The sequence below is a fragment of the Cryptomeria japonica genome, chromosome 6 (genome assembly GCF_030272615.1).
Source record: "Cryptomeria japonica chromosome 6, Sugi_1.0, whole genome shotgun sequence".
Taxonomy (NCBI): domain Eukaryota; kingdom Viridiplantae; phylum Streptophyta; class Pinopsida; order Cupressales; family Cupressaceae; genus Cryptomeria; species Cryptomeria japonica.
The window spans coordinates 674,891,918-674,914,731 of record NC_081410.1 but is presented as its reverse complement, the minus strand read 5'-3'; the positions used below and the strand labels follow the sequence as shown (position 1 = coordinate 674,914,731).

The 22,814-nt window shown below is 34.5% G+C and overlaps 1 pseudogene; it reads right to left on the bottom strand.

Annotated features, from left to right (window-relative positions):
- The window catches only part of LOC131036410 (serine carboxypeptidase-like 44), a 45,585-nt pseudogene extending 23,335 nt beyond the window's left edge, over nucleotides 1-22,250 (bottom strand).
- Nucleotides 22,251-22,814: the final 564 nt, after the last annotated feature.

The following is a 22,814-nucleotide window of genomic DNA, read 5'->3' as shown; positions in this document are numbered from 1 at the left end:
TATTGTGTATTTCGCTCTGTGCACACACCACAATATTGTTTTGTACACTTTGATCACACACCATGATGTGCTTGGTGTGAGTACAACACTCATTTTACATAACCATATCATTTTTTTTCTTGATATCATTGAAACACCCATCTTGTAGTCTCATATTTAGATTACCTAGTAAATAGAGGGTTTTTTCTTTGTACTCTATATTGGTGTGATGATTACCTAGCGTAATGCAGCTTGCTAGACCTATGTGAATCCCTGTGTAACATGACTCCTAGTAAGTATCTAAGGATTCTTACTAGCCCTAGAGGTCATTCTTTGTGTTTTTATGGCTCCTAGTAAGTTCTCATAGATCTTACTAGTCCTAGACCTATCATATCTCTTTTGCATTTGCATTCTTGATGTGTCTATTAACTATACTGATTGTGTCACTTACTTTTGTCTTGATATTTTAGATTGATAAGTTCCCAAGTCTTGGGCTCTACCATTTTGCTAAGGTTGGTGTTGTTGTGTTTCTTTAATATCTTGATGAAAGTATTTCTTTACTTCTCTCTACTTTACTAAGATTAGGAGCATAATTTAATACGCTTGCTAAAGTGGAGCCTAAACATAGTGTAATAAATTATATGCACCTCTATAATTTCACACTCAGTTTGGGCTCACTTTGGTGGTTATGCCTCATGTTCCTAATTCATGTTGGATTATGCTTATTTTTAGGATCACATTTGGAAGCTTAGTGTGTTGGCATTGCATGAAGATTGCATTGAAGAAGTATAGTGTTGTCATTGATGTCAATAACAACTGGTAAACAAGATGTAAAGCAACCGATAATGAAGCAATGAAGATCAACTGGTAACCCTATCTAGTTGAGAAGCAGAACACTAACTGATGAAGCTTGGAGATCAGTTGTGATGATTTATGACCAAATGATGTTTAGTGATGAAGATGCCACAAAAGCATGTTGCACATGATGAGTTTTGAGATGGTTTTGGCATGTAAAGATAACTATTTATCTTGGGAATGATCAAATTCATAGTATGAAGTGACAAACACATGATGTGTTACAAGATTCAAAATGTGATGATCCAGGAGTGGTTGTAGATGCCTAGAAAAATGAAAAGTTGATTGCATGTAATCTAATGGTCAAGATTGAACCGATGTGTTTGTAATCTCTATGAGAATTTTAGGGTTTGTGTTGTGTTACTGACCTGATCTATTTGTTCATAAGGTCAATGGACTGATTGAATGAGTGGTTGGAAAATTTGATTAAGTGTGAAAGTGATTGTTTCTGAACCAGGAGGCGTGTCTGCAGAATGATGTGAAGGCAAATAAGAGCGGTAAAGGATTTGATTCAACAAGGAAGTGCTATTTCCAGATTGATCAAAGAACTTGTTGTTCTCTAACCATTACAATAGTTTGAAATTCCCTCACAGGGTAAGCTCTAATAGGCTTGTTGTTGAAATCCTCTAACCAGGTGATCCATTAGCTTGGATTTGAAATCCTCCATTGAGGTTACCTTTAACGGGGTGTTTATAGTCAATCCCTTAACCAGGCGGTCATTAACTGGGTCTATTCCTAATAGAACATTCTTGTATAAGCTTCTAACCAAGCTTGGCTCCTAACAAGGCAAACTTCAGAAGAGTTCAAAAATACTTGTGGGTATTCATCCCCATTGTGGTTTTTACCATTCGGGTTTCCATGTGAAAAATCATTATGTCAAGTGGTGAATGATTTTGTGGATGTGTTTTTGGTATGGTTGATATGAATGATTGGTAAATCTGCATAGATATATTTAAATGATTGGAAATGATCTGAAATATGTTATTATTGGTATTAGTGAAGTGGTTTTGAAATATGTTATTATTGGTATTAGTGAAGTGGTTTAAGGTTTTGGTCAAAGGATATTTAAGTTTCAGATCTGTTGCATTATATCACTTAAGTATTAGGTCAATCGATAAGGTTTAACAGTGCAGCTGCAGATTTGTTAAAGTGACTAAATCGGTAAACTTTGTGAGTTGATTCTAAGTTGAAAATAAATCTGGTGAAAATTCAGTTTATTTTCCAACTACTGATTCACCTCCCTCTCAGTAGTTGACTGGATCTTTATAGTTTCATCATATTATCAATTGGTATTAGAGCATTCCAGGTGCTCTTGAGTATAAGCCTAATAGCTTGAGGAAAAGATCCAAGATAAAATGATGAAGAGAGAGGATCTGAAATTCAATAGAGATAACTACACAATCTAGAGTGATAGGATGAATATTTACATCAAGAGCTTAGGAAATCAGTATTGGGATCATGTTTTTACTAAGTATAACTTGCCCAATGGAATTTTGATAGATGATTAGAAGAAGGAGCAATAGGAGAACAACCAAGCATTGGAATCCTTCATCAATACCTTGTTAGATTCAGAATATGTTGATGTTCATGGATTGGAGACTACATATGAAGTTTGGAAGAAACTGGAAGAAATCTATGATAGTGATGAGCATGTAAAGATAGCCAAGGAAGAGAGTCTCAGAGAAAAATTTGATGACATGAGAATGGTTGAAGGTGAAAACATTCAACGGCATGGTCAGAGAATCAAGGAGACAATTGGAGAAATCGAAAGTGTTGGAGGTACAGTGGAGGATGCCACTGTGGTTAGCAAGGTATTGAGAACCCTTCTACCAGTCTACGCTATCAGAGTTGCAACCATTCAATAACTCAAATCTATTGACAAGACAAAGGTAACTCTTGACTCTATCATTGGTAAATTGACTGCATTCAAATTAAATGGTTTTGATGGAAGTGTTTAGAGGTCATAATATGCATTTAAAGCCTCAGTCTCAACCCCACCAGTAAGGAAAAGAAGAGAAGTAAGTTACAATCATGAATCTAGATCCAACAGAGAGGTACTTGATGATGATAGCCTGATGGAAATTGAAGGATTTTTTGCCGAGCGGTTACCCAGAGGTAACGGTAAGTATAGAGGTAAATTACCACTAAAATGTTTTGCATGTAACTGGATAGGACATATTTCTGCTAACTATCCTAATGGAGATAATGAGGAAAAATGAGAGAAATATAGGAAGTTTAAAGGAAAAGGAAAAATATATTGTCTCATTGTAGTGGATGAAGGTATTACAGATGAAGAATCCAAGGAAGATACAAATGAGGACATTGTCTTTGTTGCTATCAAAGAAGACATATCAGATTAGAAGGCATTGGTCTCTCACTTGGATAATTTAGATGACTAGATTATTGACAGTGGTTGTTCACACTACATGACTAGTGACCGGAGCAAGTTTCTAATATTGGACGTATTTGATGGAGGTGTTGTCAGATTTGGGAATAACTCTCCTTGCATGGTGATAGGAAAAGGATCCATTTCCATGAATGGTAAGAGTAGTGTAGATGATGTCTACTAGGTTGAAGGTCTGAAACACAATCTTTTGAGTGTTGCTCAACTCAATGACAAAGACTACTCATTAGAATTCAAGAATGGAGTTTGCAAGATGTTTGGAAGCAAAGGTGAACTGATTGCAATAGGAAAACAAACCAGAGGTAATATTTTTCACTTAAACTCTAAAATCAACAATTGTTTGATTGAAAAAGTAGAAGGTAGTTGGCTTTGGCATCGAAGGTTTTGTCATGTGAATTTTCATAACATTGTAAGAGTCAACAAGTCAAAATTAGTAAGAGGATTGCCACAGTTAGACAAACCGGTGAATTCTTTGTGCAAGGAATGTCAGTTAGGGAAAATGACAACCTCAATATTTAAGAGAAAATCTTTCTCAGCTGAATATTTGCTAGATTTGGTTCATACTGACCTATATGGACCAATGAGGACTAGGAGTGCTCAAGAAGATTGATACTTCATGATATTTACCGATGACTTCTCAAGAATGATGTGGGTCACATTCTTGTAAGACAAGACACAAGCATTCAAAAAATTTGAATCATTCAGAGCCTTGGTTGAAAATGAAAATGGAAGGAAGCTAAAATGTTTAAGAACTTATCAAGGTGGTGAATTTACTTCAAAGGAATTCAATAGATACTGTGAAAATAATGGGATCAAGAGGCAACTATCTGCACCAAGGACACCACAGTAGAATGGTATTGCAAAATGGAACAACCGATCAATGGTTGAAGCTGCTAGGACTATGTTAATTCAAGGAGGTGTAGCTAAGACATTTTGGAGAGAAGCTGTCAGCAAAATTGTTTATACTATGAACCAGATATTGGTCAAAAGAGGTAAAGACAAAACACCCTATGAATACTGGTATGATAGGTCACCGAATGTCAGTTACTTCAAAAATTTTGGTAGTAGATGTTTTATTAAAATAAGTGATTATATTGGAAAGTTTGATGCCAAAAGTGATGAAGGCATATTTCTTGGTTACTCCACCAAGAGAAAAGATTACAAGTGCTACAATAGTCGGACTAAGAATATCATTGAAAGTGTCAATGTCCGAATAGATGAATTTCCTAAAAATTTTGAAGAAACCAGGAAGAAGAAGGAAGAAGAAGGAAGAAGAAGAACCAAACACATTGTTTTTAGAACCGGAACTAGTAAAGCCATAAGTTGGAGGACTGAACATAGAAGTCCCAATTCAACCGAAATAGGAAGGTCCATCAAAAGATGAAGAAATTGAAGAAGAAGAAGAACCTAAAAACCAAGATCATATTATTCCAAGGTATGTCAGACTCAATCACAACCCCGATCAGATTATTGGAGACAAGAATGTAGGTGTGTTAACTAGAAGAAGGCTAAGAGAAAACTCTTGTATGATCTCCACCATTGAGCCTAGAACAACAAAAGAAGCCTTTGCAGATGAAGACTGGATCAAGGCAATGGAAGAAGAAATTGATCAGATAGAGAAGAATAATACATGGTCATTGGTATCCAGACTGGAAAATAAGAATGTAATAGGCACAAAGTGGGTATTCAGAAACAAATCGAATGAAGATGGAGTAGTGGTTAGGAATAAAGCCAGATTGGTATGCAAGCTACATAAGGCACTATATGGATTAAAACAAGCACCAAGAGCATGGTATGAAAGATTGCACTCTCACTTAGTAAAGATAGGTTTTCAAAGAACTAGTGAAGATAGTAACCTATATCTCAAGACAGAAGGAGATAAAATACTGGTAAGTGAGGTATTTGTTGATGATATCATTTTTGGGGGTAATGATGATGTGTCATGATTTTGCTAATTAAATGAAGAATGAATTTGAGATGTCACTGGTAGATGAGATAGAGAATTTCATAGGTTTACAAATCCAACAGATGAAGGAAGGAATTTTTATCACACAATCCAAGTATGTGAAGGAAGTGTTGAGAACTTTTGGAATGGGAGATTGTAAACCAATTGGAACACCAATGGTTACAGGCTATAAATTATCAAAGGAAGATGATTATGCACTAGTTGATGAAAAAGAATATAGATCCATGATAGGTAAGATACATTATGTTGTCCATAGTAGACCAAAATTTGCTCATGCAGTAGGATTGGTTGCTAGATTTTAGAAAAATCTGAAGGAGTCACACATGATTGCAACCAAGAGAATTTTCAGATACTTGAAAGGCACAATAGACTATGGATTATGGTATCCATATGCATGAGACTTTGACTTAAAAGTCTATACCAATGCAGATTGGGCAGACAATGTTGATGCCAAGAAAAGTACAACTGGGGGAGCATTTTTTCTTGGAGGAATATTAGTGTCTTGGAGAAGCAAGAAACAAAGTTGTATCTCTCAGTCAACAACAAAAGTTGAGTATGTTGCAGCTTACATAAATTATACACAAACAATTTGGATGAAACACATATTGGAAGGTTTCAAGCTGAAGATATTAGAACCGGTAAGAATTTTATGTGATAACATAAGTGCTATAAATATTTCCAAGAACCCGGTGTTGCATGCTAGGACTAAGCATATAGAGCTGAGTATCATTTCCTGAGAGAGAAAGTTCAAAGCAAAGATGTATCACTGGAGCATGTTTCCACTAAAGAACAACTAGCAGATATTTTTACTAAGCCTCTACCTAAGGCTACATTTGAATATCTCAGAGGTGAGTTAGGGGTTGTACCCCTTCATGAAGTCAATTAAGCAGATATGGAAGACATCAATTCCAGAGCCTAATGAAAACATTGAAGAAGGATTGGTGAAGAATGGAGCTAATCCATAAGGGGAGCAACTAATTGTAGATCGATGAAGCATGGATAAGAAACAAAATGGTTTAACTTCACTTTGGCATTATTGTCAAAGGGGGAGAAAAGTAGATGATTGATAGCCTTATATGTTAAGGAGAGAAGACATATTGCAGACCAATTACCAGCAGAAGACATAAAGATACAGTTGAAGGATAATTTATGTTAAAAAATGTAAACCAGGATTCCTATACAATCATTTGAAGGATAGTATATGTTTTACTCTCAATCATGACAATCAATTGGTATTGATATTTGTATTGCCGTTCATTCCAATGCTAGTGGATCTAGGTAATGCACCGCATAGAAGGCATGGATCAATGCCAAAGGGGGATAATGTTGGCATTGCATGAAGATCGCATTGAAGAAGTATAGTGTTGTCATTGATGTCAATAGAAACCGGTAAAGATGCAGTAAAGAAACCGATAATGAAGCAGTGAAGATCAACCGATAACCCTATCCAGTTGAGAAGAAAAACCCTAATTGATGAAGATTGGAGATTGGTTGTGATGATTTATGACTGAACGATGATCGGTGATGAAGATGCCATGAAAGCATGTTGCACGTGATGAGTTTCGAGATGGTTTTGGCGTGTAAAGATAATCGTTTATCTTGGGAATGGTCAAATTCATAGTATGAAGTGACAAACACATGATGTGTTACAAGATTCAAAATGTGATGATCCAAGAGTGGTTGTAGATGCCTAGAAGAATGTAAAGGTCATTGCATGTAATCTAAAGGTCAAGATGGAACCGCGTGTTTGTAATCTCTATGAGAATTTTAGGGTTTGTGTTGTGTTACCAACCTAATGTATTTGTTCATAAGGTCGATGGATTGATTGAATGAGTGGTTGGCAAATTTGATTAAGTGTGAAAGTGATTGTTGCTGAACCAGAAGGTGTGTCTGCAGAATGATGTGAAGGTAGATAGGAGTGATAAGGATCCGATTCAGCAAGGAAGTGCTATTTCCAGATTGGTCAAAGAACCTGTTGTTCTATAACCATTACAGCAGTTTGAAATCCCCTCACAAGCTCTAACAGGCTTGTTGAAATCCTCTAACCAAGTGATCCATTAGCTTGGATTTGAAATCCTCCATTGAGGTTACCTTTAACAGGGTATTTATAGTCAATCCCTTAACCGGGTGGTCCTTAACCGAATTTTTTCCTAACAGAACATTCTTGTATAAGCTTCTAACCAATCTTGGCTCCTAACAGGGTGAACTTCAGAAGATTTCAAAAATACTTGTCTGTATTCATCCCCAGCGTGGTTTTTCCCATTCGGGTTTCTACGTGAAAAATCATTGTGTCAAGTGGTGAATGATTTTGTGGATGTGTTTTTGGTATGGTTGATATGAATGATTGGTAAATTTGCATAGATATACTTAAATGATTGGAAATGATCTGAAATATGTTATTATTGGTATTAGTGAAGTGGTTTAAGGTTTTGGTTCTTCTACATTATATCACTGAAGTATTAGTTCAATCGGTAAGGTTTAATAGTGCAACTACAGATTTGTTAAAGTGACTAAACCGGTAAACTTTGTGAGTTGATTCTGAGTTGAAAATAAATTTGGTGAAAATTTGGTTTATTTTCCAACTACTAATTCACTCCCCCTCTTAGTAGTTGATTGGATCTTTATAGTTTCATCATATTATCACAGTGCAATCCATTTCTCAATGATATTTTATGGCCTAAAATAGTAGGAATAGGGCACCTAGAGCCCCTATTCTCCTAGAGTAAGGCACACAACAACCTTTTCTAGGCATTTTAGTCCCAAATTTTAAATCATAGCAGTTGGCTTTGAAAGTAGAGGAAAAGTGCTTCTTGATGTCACTCTTAACCAAAAAATGAATCCAAAATTGTTGTAAGTTGAATATAAATACAACTCCCTCTCTCACTCAAGCATTTATCCAATCTATACAAGTTAAGTATTAATTCTAATTGAGCATTCAATTTAGCATCTTGAAGAAAATTGAGAACAAGTCTACAATCAAGGATTCAAGCATTCAAGTTCAACAACCATGATCAATTTTTATATGCTCTTCCATGATGAAGACATGCATTAACATTGATCAAGAAACATCAAATTGTGTGTCTAACTTCAAGGAAAGGGTTTTATATCAAAGGTATCATTTGTCATTTCAATAATTTTCATCAAGGTTTTTTTAGCCTTTTCCCTACCAAGTGTAATCTCTCTTTCATCCACCATTTTTGTAGTAAAGGTGGAAACACCAACACGAGAGATAAATTAGGCAAGCCCCTATACATAACAACAATTTTCCCTATTTTGTGTGTGCAGTTATAGATCTGACAATCGAAAGTTACAAAATTATGCATAGTAGACTAATATAGACACTCTTACACTTGAAACAAGTGAAAACCTCTAGACCATGCCAATTAGCAAACATGTATGACATTTTAAGGCTGATTTTTGGAGGGATAAATATAAAAAGCTTCTTAATAAAAATATCGTGATTTCTATTGATGAAGGCACCTTTAGACTAATTCACCTAGCACATTGGTCCAACACTTCTAGGTCTACATTGTTGTCATAGGTTCTTCTCTATCTCTTGATTACATGTATGCACTTCTTTGTTGGTTTCCAATTGTATATCTTTTATTTATGCTAGATGTTGTCAATTTCCTATCATTTTATCTAGATTTTGCATAATCGTATCATAATCCAATCCAATCAAATCAAATAAAAAATGGAGAACAACTAATCGAAGTGTTCAACTCTCCTTAAGGATTGAAGTTGAACCTTATATTTTATTCCCCAAATGAAATGATCCAGAAGGTTGGAAATGGTGAATGAATAATTTCTTAATTTACATTCCTATGCTAAAACCATTTTCACCCACATTTTAGATGGAAGGGTACAAAGAAATCAATATTTTAAATCATAAGAGTTCTCATATTTCATCTTATAACCATGAATAATCTATATCAAATGTCATTAATTATTGTTATTAAAGATTATCCATCTAACACTATTATTAACCCTATTTACAATTCAAGTAAATATAGAATAATAATTGTGATTATATTTTTAGAATGATAAATTTTAATTTTCTAAATAGACTCTCAAATTCTCTTACCACTATAAATTTTATTGAGGTTTGTATTAAAGATTATTAGTGGTAAATTAACTTTTTCATAGTTTTTCACTTTACATTTAAAAAAAGAAAAAAAAAGGGGTAAACACTTTTGACCCAGAGCTATGAACCAATGATGTCACAAATGGGGGACCTCATCCCCATTTAAACATTTAGCAATAGAACCCTAGTGGGGTTTGAACCTTGATGGCAAGAACAACACCACAACTTTACCATCACAACATGGCAATGTCATCAATTTCAATTTAGACATTATTAAAGATAATTTTAATTGATTTTTTTATTAAATAAAGATGGATATTTTGAAGTTATAGGATCTTTAATAATTTTAAATATTTTAAGATAGAATTAATTTACGCAATTAATTTAAAACATTAATATCAACAAAAAAAAAAAAAATTACTTTTAATCATTCTAATTGATTATAAAAAATTAATATACACTATTTATTCTTTTATTTTGTTATTTTTTTAAAACTGAAGGGGTAAACACTTTTGTTGGGGCTATGAACCAATGAGGTCATAAATAGGGGACCTCATCCCCATTTAAACACCAACAATACCACCCTAGTGGGGTTTGAACCTTGTTGGAAAGACCAATAACACCACAACTTAACCATCACACCATAGCCCTACCAACTTTATATTATGTTAATTTATTTTTAATTTTCATAATTAATTTAATTTTTTTTAAAAATCATTCCTATAGTTTAAAAGGTTTTAACAATGAAATAAAATGGGAGCATTTTTTTATCTAGGTATTTATTGTATTATGAATCTATGAAAGATTTAACTCCTTTGAAAACAAAACCATGGCTTTCTAAATTTTTTATTCATCATGATTATGATTATTCTAAAAAAAATTCTTATATACTTTTATAGATCAAATATATTATTTTTACAATCTTATTGGCCTAATTTAATTAATAATAATCTAATTTATAAATTTTAAATTATACATTCTCATTTAATTCATAATAGCTTATGAATTAATTGCTATGTGAAGACACTCAATGTATATTACTCTCTTTTATTAATATAAAAACTGATGATTACACATTCAAATTTATATATGGCACACTAAATACAAAATATTCAAGCTATATTGATTATGGGAAGCAAAAAATGTTACTCACCTACTGCACATACTCCAATCATATGGTAACTTTGTTGTATTTGCATGAAGTGATTTTTGAACATCAGGTAAATTGAAATAAAATGATCTCTCATAACCCACGCAAACATCAATTCCAAGGCTCATGTGTGTTACCTATTATCCAATGAACCCCAAACATGATTATGATAAGAAAACTTATAACCGAGTTTCAAAATGTAACTAAGACACTAAAATGTCTCAAACTATATACCTAATTTTTTCTCATTAAAATTTGAAACAATGCAAAAATATTATCTATTTAATTTAATACTAACTATGAACATAAGAAAAAATCACCTTTTTTCTTAATAGAAGCTCTTGTTCAATAAGCTCCGTGGGACAAATATCAATTATTACGTTATAAAGATCAAAATAGTCACCAGCTTCATTTTCCATCTTGTCTACTATGTCATCACACTCATTGGAGGAATTTGTAACATCAACACATTTTTTCTTGAAATAAATATAAGATTCATCAGATATCATTCCATGTGACCAATAGTACTCATAAGGTGCTATGTTATAATCAACTTTAAGTATAAGCACTGGATTACCAATCTACAAAAAAAAAATTAAGGTCAAAATTTGAAATACTAGAAACTTGAAAAAGATATACAAGCATACTAAATAAATATCAACTTAAAAAATTATCTTAATTGTTAAATATTTATAAAATAAAATAAGTACGTGATAAATGTCTGAATTCTTACAATAGTACAAAAGAGATCTAGGCCTTAATTTATACACATTTTTATTCAATATTAAGTATGCTATATTCCCAATTAATAATAAGATCATATACAAATTTTAACTAAAATTATAATAACATTCATGTCAAATAATACGTAAACAAAAATATAATAATAGAAAAATACTTAAAAAATACTCACAACACCCCCTTAAGATTGAATTTATAACTTGTGTATCTTTGATTGTATTCTATCACCTTAGCTGCTAATTGTGGTATATAATGACCTATATTCCATGACAAAAAAAAAGGATTATGTTAAGAAAAAACAAAAAAATGACTAATAAGATTTTTAGAAATATGTTGAGTGGATGTTAAACCTGCATAGCTTTCTCCGGCTAAAAATAGACCCCTAAATGCATACTCAGGAAACCTTTGAATCCATTTTAAAAGAAATGTGCGCATGTCTGTAGCTGTATTAGAAAATAATAATGTTGTAAAACTAGTTCAAACTATAGGACACAAATGGTAATATTCTCTTTAGTCAATAATCACCTGTGGATTCATCACCACGATTATAGTCTAAAGTAGTGTTTGAGTAAGACCATCCTACTCCAACAGGAGATTCTACAAAAAGAAGGTTTGATACTGCAAGTTGAAAGCATGTTAGAATACAAAAATCTATAATTATCATAAAGTCCTTGTTCCATGCATCTATAATTATCATAAAGTCCTTGTTCCATGCATTTATAATTATCATATAGTATATGCTTGACATCTGATATGATACCTTTGTTCCAGGATTGCAAATTTCTCGTAAGTCCCCGACCATCTCCAAGTGGATAAAATGGGCCTAACTCGGTAAATGCACCCCCTCCGATTGAAGAACAATCTGGCCCTATACAAGTTATGAAAACATATTTTACTATTCATTGAAAAGGTAGGGCAAACCACGTTAATTCATCTCTTATTTGGATCATCAACTACTACTCTTAAGAAAATAAAGACTCAATTACACAGGAACCAAAATAAAATTGTATTTAGAGAAGAGGGATTATTGAGCAAATTCTATTTGTTGTAGAAGGAAAGTAAAGTTTATTAGTTATATTGTGATTATTTAAGGTTATTAAATATGGTTATATAACTAGTTCTTTCATAATTGTTAGAAAACTAAAATTATATTCAAAGAAGAGGGATTATTGAGCAAATTCTATTTGTTAGTTATAACCTCAGTAAGGGACTATTTTATTTGCCTAGTCACACTAAAGCCATTTTCAAGTATGGTCCTTGGTACATGAGTTAGATATTTGATATTATTTTCACCTTGGACTAGGGAATTTATCATATTCGAGGACATATCATTATTATTTCTTTTTTTCTTCAACTTTGTTGGCATACCTTTACCTTAGTGGCCTTTTAGGACTATATTGTGACCTAAAAACAAAATTTTACTTTTCAATAAAATTATGTATACATTAAGGTAAATATTTTACAATTTTAAAAAGAGTTATAACTTGATATCATAATTTTCTAAATATTACATGGTCAAAGAGTCATCTATCTCAACTTACTTAACAACTACTATAAATGTCAATCCCCTAAACATAATGTCAAATACTATCCCCTCATTACTCCCAAAGCCAAGGTTGGGTCTAAAGTCTTCAAACAATTCTATTTCTTCCAAAAATGAGGAGGCTTAGACAATGGATGGGAAATGCAAGAATAACCAAAATAATGGTAAAAAATTTCTACATAAATTAACAGTGGTATACCTTTTAAATTTTTTTGCATATTGTAGTTGCATAACCTCTAGATAAGGAGGATGACATAAATCTCTTTTCTCTCTATGAAGAATATTTTGAGGAGGTGAGTCAAAACTTCACTCTTTACTAGTTTGTTAACTTTTAACTATAAGATGAATCATTCCTCTTAATATGAACCCACGAGAATAGAAAAACTAACAAAAGATATCTTTCTCAATAAAGTCAATTACAAACAAAGATGATTCTAGAAAAGAGAACTTTTAATAAATTTGAATACAAAATATAATAATATTCCTCTAACAAAAAATTATAACTGTTAAAAATATTATATTTTAATATACTAATTAATCAAATATTAATTCTAATGAAGATGCTATGAAGGGCTTTAACCATGATCAATTCTTTCTTTTCTAGAAGAAAATGTCTATTATTACCCCTTAATAAGGGGAAAATTCTACTCAAATGATGTTTATAAAATTAATTTATCTTGGGTTGGTAGGGTATCCTTAGGACCAATCAAGTATGAGTGGTAGTTCCTCTCCTAATAGAGCATGCGTGAACCTCAAAAATGGTATTTACATCCAAAGGAGATTAAAAATATATTGTATTATAATTGGGATGAAATAAAGGAATATCATCTTCCAAGTGAGTTCATTCATGTATTGTTTTAGTCAATTAACATTAACTACATTATGGATTCCAAGTTATGTCGGGAGATCAATTTTGAACGTATTATCTCTTATTTATCAAATAATGGTGTAAGGATCATATCTAATACTAGGATTGGTATTATGTTGTCAAAATTTGAATATTTTTATCTATAGATCCAAACTTTATCCCCAATTGTGAAGTTAGAAGGGGTACAATACTTATCATGAATTTTCTTATACTTACCCTAATAAGTATGAAGAGTTTCTTGACTTGTGCATGAATTTTCACTATATTTTAAACAAATTAAGAATCTTGGCCATGTTAGTTTTTTTGGTATGACGAAGAAGCTAGAGAAGAGTAACTAAAATATCATATGGAGAAAGAAAATCTTGATATCTAACACACGTCAAAAGAAGAATGTTGTATAGAGACATGTGTACCCTGATTATAGCTATGTTGTAGAACATGAAGATACGTATCCCACTATGTATTCTTATTGTAGTAGAACTTAAGAGATGAAATAGAAATTTGATTCAGTACTTCAATTTTATTATTTGTTTATGGATTAAAATTTATAAAATATCAAAGTCGACACACCAAGAGCTTCCAAACTAATTTCCAAAAGTGACTCAAAAATATTGAATCATGATAAAAAAATTAATAGAAAGAGGGAAACCAAACTAACACCATACATTACTACCTTAAGAGCACCGATAGTTTTCTTGCAAGGGATAAAGATGTACATCTTTGAAAATAGGCATACCACCACAAAAATACAATCATTATGTTTTAAACTAATATATTTCATAGAAATAGGCTCATATGTTCAAGTGAGAATATGTAGAGGTTGATTAAAAACTAAGATTGCAATTAGTAAGCTTAAATTGGCTACATATAAACATTAATGAATACAATCTTTCACTTTCTTTCTCCGAGAGTCAATATAATTACCTCTATAGATTTACAACTTAAATATACATGAATGCAATAGAAATAACTAATACTTTAAAAAATATTAACATCGAGTACCCATCTAACAACTTTTCCTCAGAGTTCTGATGGAGGGCGGTCGGATCCAGTATTCAAATTTGAGCGGGAGTTCTGGATCAACATCAGGACAGCAGGCGGTAGATGACATAAAGATTCCTGCAGATTGGGGGGGGGGATTTGGATGGAAAGGACCTTGATGATCCCATGGTTTTGGGGGACCCAGGGGGAGGACCAACACTACGTGATGAGTGGTTAACAAATGAGAGCGGGAAAGAGTAGGTTCAAACTTAAAAAATAGAAGACGACAACTCAGTAGGAGCCCAAGGACAGCAAGAGATTTGTGTCTTAGAGAACATGGTAGAAGGAAAAGATCACCCGGAAAAGGTTCTTTCGTCAAGGGACCTGAAGGGGGGACCCAATGGACAGACACATAAGTGGTCCTCGCTGTTTGGGATTAAGCCTAAAGGTAAGTTCTCATTGCTTCCTATTAAAAACTCCTCGAATGTGTCTCAAGGCAAGTTTGCTATTGTTGTTCTAGACCAAATCATAGATCAAAACATTGCCAGAATGGAAAACACTTTGATTGGTAATTTTTTTGGGTCAAGACCTAATATAGAAATAGTTCGTGGATTTGTCAAAATAAAGTGGAACCTGAAAGGTCAGGTTGATGTGGTAGCAATGAACAAAGGTTGTCTATCTTTCTCTTTTTCCTGTGATGAGGATAGAAGAAACATTCTTTGTAGTGGATCTTGGACAATAGGTAAATACATTATGTACATCCAGAAGTGGCACCCTAATGTAGCGAAAGGAAAAAAAAATTTGGTCCAAGTCCTAGTGTGGGTCAAGCTCCCTAGGCTCCCAATGGAATTCTGGGATGAAGATGTTTTTGCAAGAATTACCAATACCTTTGGGGAGCTCATCGCTATTGACCAGGTCACGACATCCAGAAGAAGACTGATTTACGCTAGGATTTGTGTTGGAGTCAGACCTGACATGAACATGCCAGAGGAAATAGAGATAGAATTGAAACTGGGGAAGTGGAAGCAAAATATTGTTTATGAAAAAATCCCCTTTGCCTATTTCCATTGTAAAAAGGTTGGACACTAGGCTAAAAAATGTCCAAATATGGAGGATAAACCCTTCCCCCAAACTAAGGTCTAGAAAAAAGTAGACAAGCCACTAAAAGCCTTGGAATCCAATGATCTTAATTAGGAGAATCAGTCTCAGATAGGATGGGTGGAGGAAGAAATTACCAACGAAGTGGGTAATGAACTAAAGATTTAGATGCTGGAGCAGAATGTTGAGGACTCAAAAAAGAAACCCTCAGTCAAAGAGGAAGGAGATAACTTTAACCTTGTCTCAAAATCTCAAGATCAAGATAAAGAAATAGACTGGTTCTAGGAGGCCCAACCTGATACCATTCTGGAATAAGGGCTATCAAAAATTTCTCCAAATTATGGGATAATTATTGGACAACAGACTAGACTTGATGGACTTCATAAACAATAATGCAATTCATGATCTGGAATTGCAAGGAGTCAAATACACCTGGACCAACAGAAGAAGTGGTGAGAATCTGATCCAGGTTAGACTCGATAGAGCTCTTCTTTCCTTAGATTGGTATAATCTTCATGATTGTTCATTATCCTCTCACATAAGGGTTGGATCAAATCATTATCCCATAACCTTCACAGCTGATGTAAAGAACAGAAGAAGACATTTCCCTTATAGATTTGAAAAAATGTGGACTAGACACCCGGATCTAGAAAGTAAGATTAAGGAATGGTGGCAGGTCAGTATAGAAGGGAACACCATTTACAAAGTGGTCAAAAAGCTGAAGAATGTTAAAGATAATGTTAAGAAGTGGAATAAGGATTGCTTTGGGAACATCTTTACCTCAAAAGCTACAACCCTCTTAGAGCTCAAGGAAATCCAAGAAGAGATATAGATCAATGGTTACACTAATATGTCTAGAAACACTGAAGATGCTATTCTTATGAGATATCATGATATAATAGCTAAAGAGGAAACCTACTGGAAACAAATATCGAGGAATTTCTGGTTAAAAGAGGGGGATAGGAACACTAAATACTTCCATATGTCCACCTTAAGACATAAGGCCATGAATAGAATTGTTCAGATTAAAGTGAATGGCAGATGTGTTGTTGATGATGATTCCATGAGCAAAGCTGCTATGGATTTTTTCTCTAATTTACTTACTAAGGACCAAGATTTAGAAATACAGGCACAGAGGGAACTCTTGGACAACATACCTACCATTTTGGGGGAGGAACAAAATGATCACCTATCGGCTATCCCTTCCCATGAAGAAATTTTGATAGCTGTCAAATCCTTTGAAGGCAACAAAGCCCCAGGTCTAGATGGCTTTCCCATGTTTTTCTTCCAATTGTACTGGCATATTATAGGAGATGATATCACCAGAGCTGTGAAAGAGTTTTTTGGTGCTAGAAAACTGTTAAAAGAAGTTAATGGTACTTATTGCTCTCATTCCCAAAAAGATGGGGGCAGACTCTATGGATCTTTTCAGACCTATAAGTTTATGCAACTCTCTCTATAAGATTATTTCTAAGGTCCTAACCTCTAGAATTTTGAAGCTGTTGCCCTCCATCATATTGCCTCAGCAAAGTGGTTTTGTCCCGGGAAGACAAATTCTGGATTCTATCATCTGTGTTCATGAAAATATCCACTCACTGGCTTTCTCTAAAAAAGAAGGTTTTTTTTTAAAAACTAGATCTCTCTAAAGCCTACGATAGAGTGGATTGGGATTTTATGGTGGATGTTCTCTCTGCTTTTGGCTTTAGTCCTAGAAGTGTCAGCCTTATCAGACAACTTGTTTCTTCGACATCTTTCTCTATTTTAATGAATGGCTCCCCTTCTCCTTTCTTTAAAGCCTTAAGAGGTCTTAGGCAGGGGGATCCTCTATCTCCAGTGATCTTCATCATCATGGCGGAATGCTTGGGGAGATGTATTGGTAAGTTGGTTGAGAAAAGGGAGTTTTGTGGTTTGAATCCTTCTTCGGTAGATCAAATATGCTCTATCAACAGTTTGTTGATGACTCTATAATAATGGGAAAAGCCACTATTAAGGACTCTAGAAGACTAAAAAAGGCTTTGGACAACTATGGAGAGGCTACTGGTCAGCTAATTTATTGGTCTAAAAGCTTTGCTAACTTTATCAATACCCCAAAGAGAAGGAGGATTAAAATTAGTAACATTCTGGGAGGCCAAATTGGTAGTCTGCCCGCTTCTTACTTGGGGCTCCCCTTAGGCCTTGATCCCCCAGACACCTTTTGGGGACCTTTGGTGGATAAATTCCACAAAAAGATGTCTGGATGGAAGGGAGCTCTCCTTAGTCAAGCAGGTAAGGTCCAACTACTTAAATCCACCCTACAAAGTATCCCCCTCTATGCCATCAGTCTGTTCAGGATTCTAGCTAAGTATGCTGAGGCCACTGAAAAAATTCAGAGATCCTTCTTACGGACAGGGGTGGAAGAGAAGATAATGAACTTAATTGCATGGGAGAGGTCTGTAAGCTTAAGAATAAAGGAGGTCTTGGCCTTAGAAGAATAAGAGACATAAATGATCACCTCATGGCCAAGCAGATTTGGAGAGGATATAGAAATCAAGGAGAGTGGAAAAAAATATGGGACAATAAATACAAAAGCCAATGCCCGAATCTTCAAAGTTTCCTCAAAGCGGAGACCATCCCAATTGGTTCCAATATTTGGAAAAATGTCTCTAGGACTAGAGACTTAATTATCAAAGGTACAAAGTGGAGGTTGGGGAATGGGAATCTTATTCAGTTTTGGGAGGACCCTTGGCTTCTGGATTCCCCTTTGAATGGAAACCTTGAGTGGAACAGATATCAGAACCAATGCAATGAAAGATTTGGAACCAAGGTTGAGGATTACTGGAAAGATGGACAGTGGCAAGACTTATCTCAAGTGGATTAGTCTTTAGGTAGTTTGAACAAAGTTATGAACTCTATGGTAAGGATTGAAGAAGAAGACCAAATAATTTGGAAACTCACAGCTAGTGGTACTTTTTTAGTGATTTCTCTATATCATCAACAGTTTAAGAACATGGAAAGTCCTTGCTGGGCCAAAGCTTGGGTGAAAGGCCTCATCCCCAAAATCAATATTTTCTTTTGGACAGCCCTTCAAGACAAAATTCTCACTACTGAGAATATCAGAAAAAGAGGTATCAGCATGCCTAGTTTCTGTATTCTCTGTAAGCAGAATGAGGAGACTATAAATCATATGCTCTTCCATTGTCCCTTCTCTGTTGATGTTTGGGGAAGCTATCTGGATCAATTCAATATTAGTTGGAGCTTCCCTAATTCGATTTAGGAAATTTTCAAGTCTTGGCATCATCCTTCAAAAAATAAAACCACAACCTTATTATGGAAAATTGCTTTACCCCACATGTGTTGGGGTCTTTGGAAAGAGAGAAATGATAGAATTTTCAAGGAAAAGACTACTAAGGCTAAAATTGTGTTTGAAAAAATAAGAAGAAGCATAAGGGAAAATCTGAATATCATAGGTGGTTTTGATAATCCTCACACTAAGGAGGATCAATGTATCTATAAAAAGTGGAGACTAAAGGCTCAAGAGAGTGTTCAGAGCAACCCTAGAGAGGGAGTGAGATGGATCAGCCCACCCAGAGGATGGATGAAAGTCAATTTTGAGGGGGCCTCTAAGGGTAATCTAGGGGTTGCAGGATGTGGAGTGGTCCTAAGGGATGAATGGGGAATATGTAAAATCATTAAATGCATTCCCATAGGAAATCAAACCAATCATGTAGCCGAAGCCATGGCGGCCTATCATGGGATGATCCTTGCTAAGGAAGCCAAATGCACTAAAGTTTGGTGTGAAGGAGACTCCTTAAACATTATCAACTGTTTAAATATGAAATTCCCATCGTCTTGGTCTATTAGTAATGCTATTAAAGCTACTAGGAAAATTAGCTGTGTTTTCACACATGTTTACAGGGAGGCCAACTCTTGTGCTGACTGGGCTGCCAATCGGGAGACATCATTACTAATTATGGTGAAATGGAGATTGCAAGCGAAATGAAATCCTTGCTCAATCAAGACCAAAGCTATACAAGGCAACGTGGTACTTTTAATCATTATTTCTAATGACCTTTCCGCCTGTTTTGATGCAGGGCTTGTTTGAAGATAATGAACTTTTAAATAGGTGTCTTATCATAATTACTTGGCATGGATTCTGGGCGCTCTTATAGAATAACCATAGAAACCAGAGGGGAAGTGATCAAATCGAGAGAAGGAATTGCAAGGAAGGAGCTGGAAAAATGGGAGGTAACAAGAAGAGATTTGAACCTGCTTCCTGCTCAGACTGGAGAAAGAATGATGAAGTCTGGGATATCCTCCAGCAGGGAGGAATGAATGTTTTCATGGAATGACTAAGTGGGAAAGACCCCACAATTACTTCTTACTTCATCAAGAACTGGAAAAATGGAAAAATTCTAATTGGTTCACAGATGATGAATGTCGATGAAGAGGTTATTACCAAGGCCATGGGGATGTCTACTAAGGGTATGAAATTTTACAGGGACAGAGGAATATCTGACAAAGCTGCAGACAAGTTTCCAGTTACAGATGGAGAGAGGTGAAAGATGATCAAAATTGACAATTCCTACCACTCCCTGAAGAGAATTTGTAGGCCTTGGAGGTTTGTTCTTTTTTCTTCTATTGAATACATTACCTTAGACGGTAGGTTTACCAGGGCCTACGGGCATCACTTCATTCTTATTAATCATTTTCATCATGGAGAAAGGGTTAGCCTTCCTTATTACCTTGCCTATTCTATGGATCATACTATAAAGGAAATCCAGAGGGATCCTAAAGGTGATCATGCCCTGCACTAGGGGCTTATGGTCCTGGTTTATAAAATGCTAAAGGGGAAGTGCATTGAAAAGCCTATCAAAGGCAAAAATGCTAGAGATGAAACTACAGAAAGTAAGGATAGTGGTTTTAATTTTGACTTAGAAACCGAGGGAGAGTCAGAGGAAACTAGCAAGAAAGGGAGGATTAGGGCCAAGAAGAGGAGGATTATTGTGGACTTTGATACGTCGGACTCTGCAACTGAATCCCTTGAGGAAAAATCTACTAAAAAAAGGAAAGGGAAAACCACTGGAAAGAAGGCTCAGAAAAAGAACATTAAAAATGGGAGTAATTCTAACTTCAATCATGTTCAGATTGAATTGAAAGAGGAGGTTGAAGAAAACAAGGTGGTTGATAGACAGGATAAATAAGGGGAGGGTAACTCGGTGATGGATAATTTGGAGACCGTGAATACCACTAATCTGCATAAGGACGAAAAAGGAGACAATGGTGACAAAGACACTGTTAAGGCCTTCTATGAGACCATCACTACTATGGTGAAGGATGTTAACAGTTTGAAAACCGATACACATGCCATTGCAAGAATTACAGTTGGTGACAAGCCCTTGGCGGAACATGTTAAAGAATTGGTGGCCATTCTGCATAATGCACAAGCTATTGAATGTATGGTTGGAAAAATTATGGCAACGGAGAAAAAGGTCAACCAGATGGGAGATCCTAAGGAAATGGAAAACAAAATGAAAGATTTCAGCACCAGAATTGACAAGCTGGAGCTCAATGTTAAGAAGATAGCTGACCAAAATTTCTAAATCCTCAAATCCTTGATGGACAACATGAACATCCTTATTAATAGGTTCGAGAATGATGCAAAAAAGGATGGTGATAAAGAGAAGCCGAACAAGAAAGGGCATGAAAGGAGGACCAGAGCTAACACAAAGAAAAAAGGCGACATCGAAGGTCGTGAGCTGGAGGATCTGAAGACCTAAGCGAACAGCATGAAACAAATGGTTGTTCATGCTGAGGAAATTATGAATTTAGTATTTAGTTTTTGTTGTTGTCCCGGGTTAGGTCTCTTTGCTGTCTTTATGATTTCCTTTTATTGTCTGTACCGAGATACTTTATTATGTAATGTTGTGTTAAGTTGATCCCTTTTGGTGGGTTCATTTTGTTTTTTGAAGTGACCAGGCACTTTTTTTAGCTGGTCTTTCTCCTGGTTTGTACAAGGTTCGGGTACCTTTCAAATACCTACTTTTACTTAATCAATACTGATACTTTAAAAAATATATAAAATTAATATTAAAAAATGAATAAAAATAATAAAATTTATCTTTCTAAATATATATATAATTTCAATAGAAGAAATTTTTTGTATAATCATCAAATTTATGACCCAAATATAAATACCAATCACTAAATAATCTAACCCTCTATTACATCCCTAAACTGAAAAAAGAAATTGAAAGAAAGAAAATCGAAAGGATTAGCAAAATGATCCAAAAAGGAAAGCAGTAAAGGAGTCTTAAAAGGAATAGAAATACCTCCATTGAAAGGATTTTAGTTTGCAGAGGGTACATACCTCCATTGAACCACAAGGTAAGAGGCGTGGATTGTGTATCATTCTCTGCTTCCACAAAATAATAATATAAAGCTCGTCTAGCTTGCTCGTCCACAGTAACATATCCTCCGTATTGCTTGAAATTTACTTCTAGCTGTCCCGGAAGTCTATCGATTAAATCCTCTATCAGTCTTGCCTTAATTTTCGCAACACTAATAAGTATAATGTGTAGCAGAAAATAGAGACATGGCCTCATTTTGGCGGGCATCTCCCTTGTTTCACAGTCATAATATGAAGATTTGCTTATATCAGCACATTTTCTCCATAATTTATTAGTACAATATTAAGATTTCTTGTAAATTTTTTCATTCAATGTATCAGATCATACTTAATAAGAAAATAATGAAAACTTAGATTGCAAATACAATCTTAAAAATAAAGAAAAAGAAAAAAGACTGAAGAACAATTATATTAAAAAACAGTAGATTTAATACAATAGAAACTAGATTAACAAGAATTTTACTGAAGAAACAAGAAGACATTGTGGAAATTCTATTGTAGTTACTAATTATTAATCTCCTATATCATACAGATTATTTGCTTCTCAACAAATATTGAAAAATAACACAACTACAACTCCACAAAACACATAAAATACTCAACACAGTGAACATGATATTTTCGGACAAATTGTCCCTAGAAAAACCCCAAAGGGAAAACCAGTACTGCAAATGAGAAATATATTAAACTTCAGCAAATTAAGAGATACAAAATTCCTTGCCTCTCATTGGCAGAACCTCGACAATCTCCCAATTCCTCT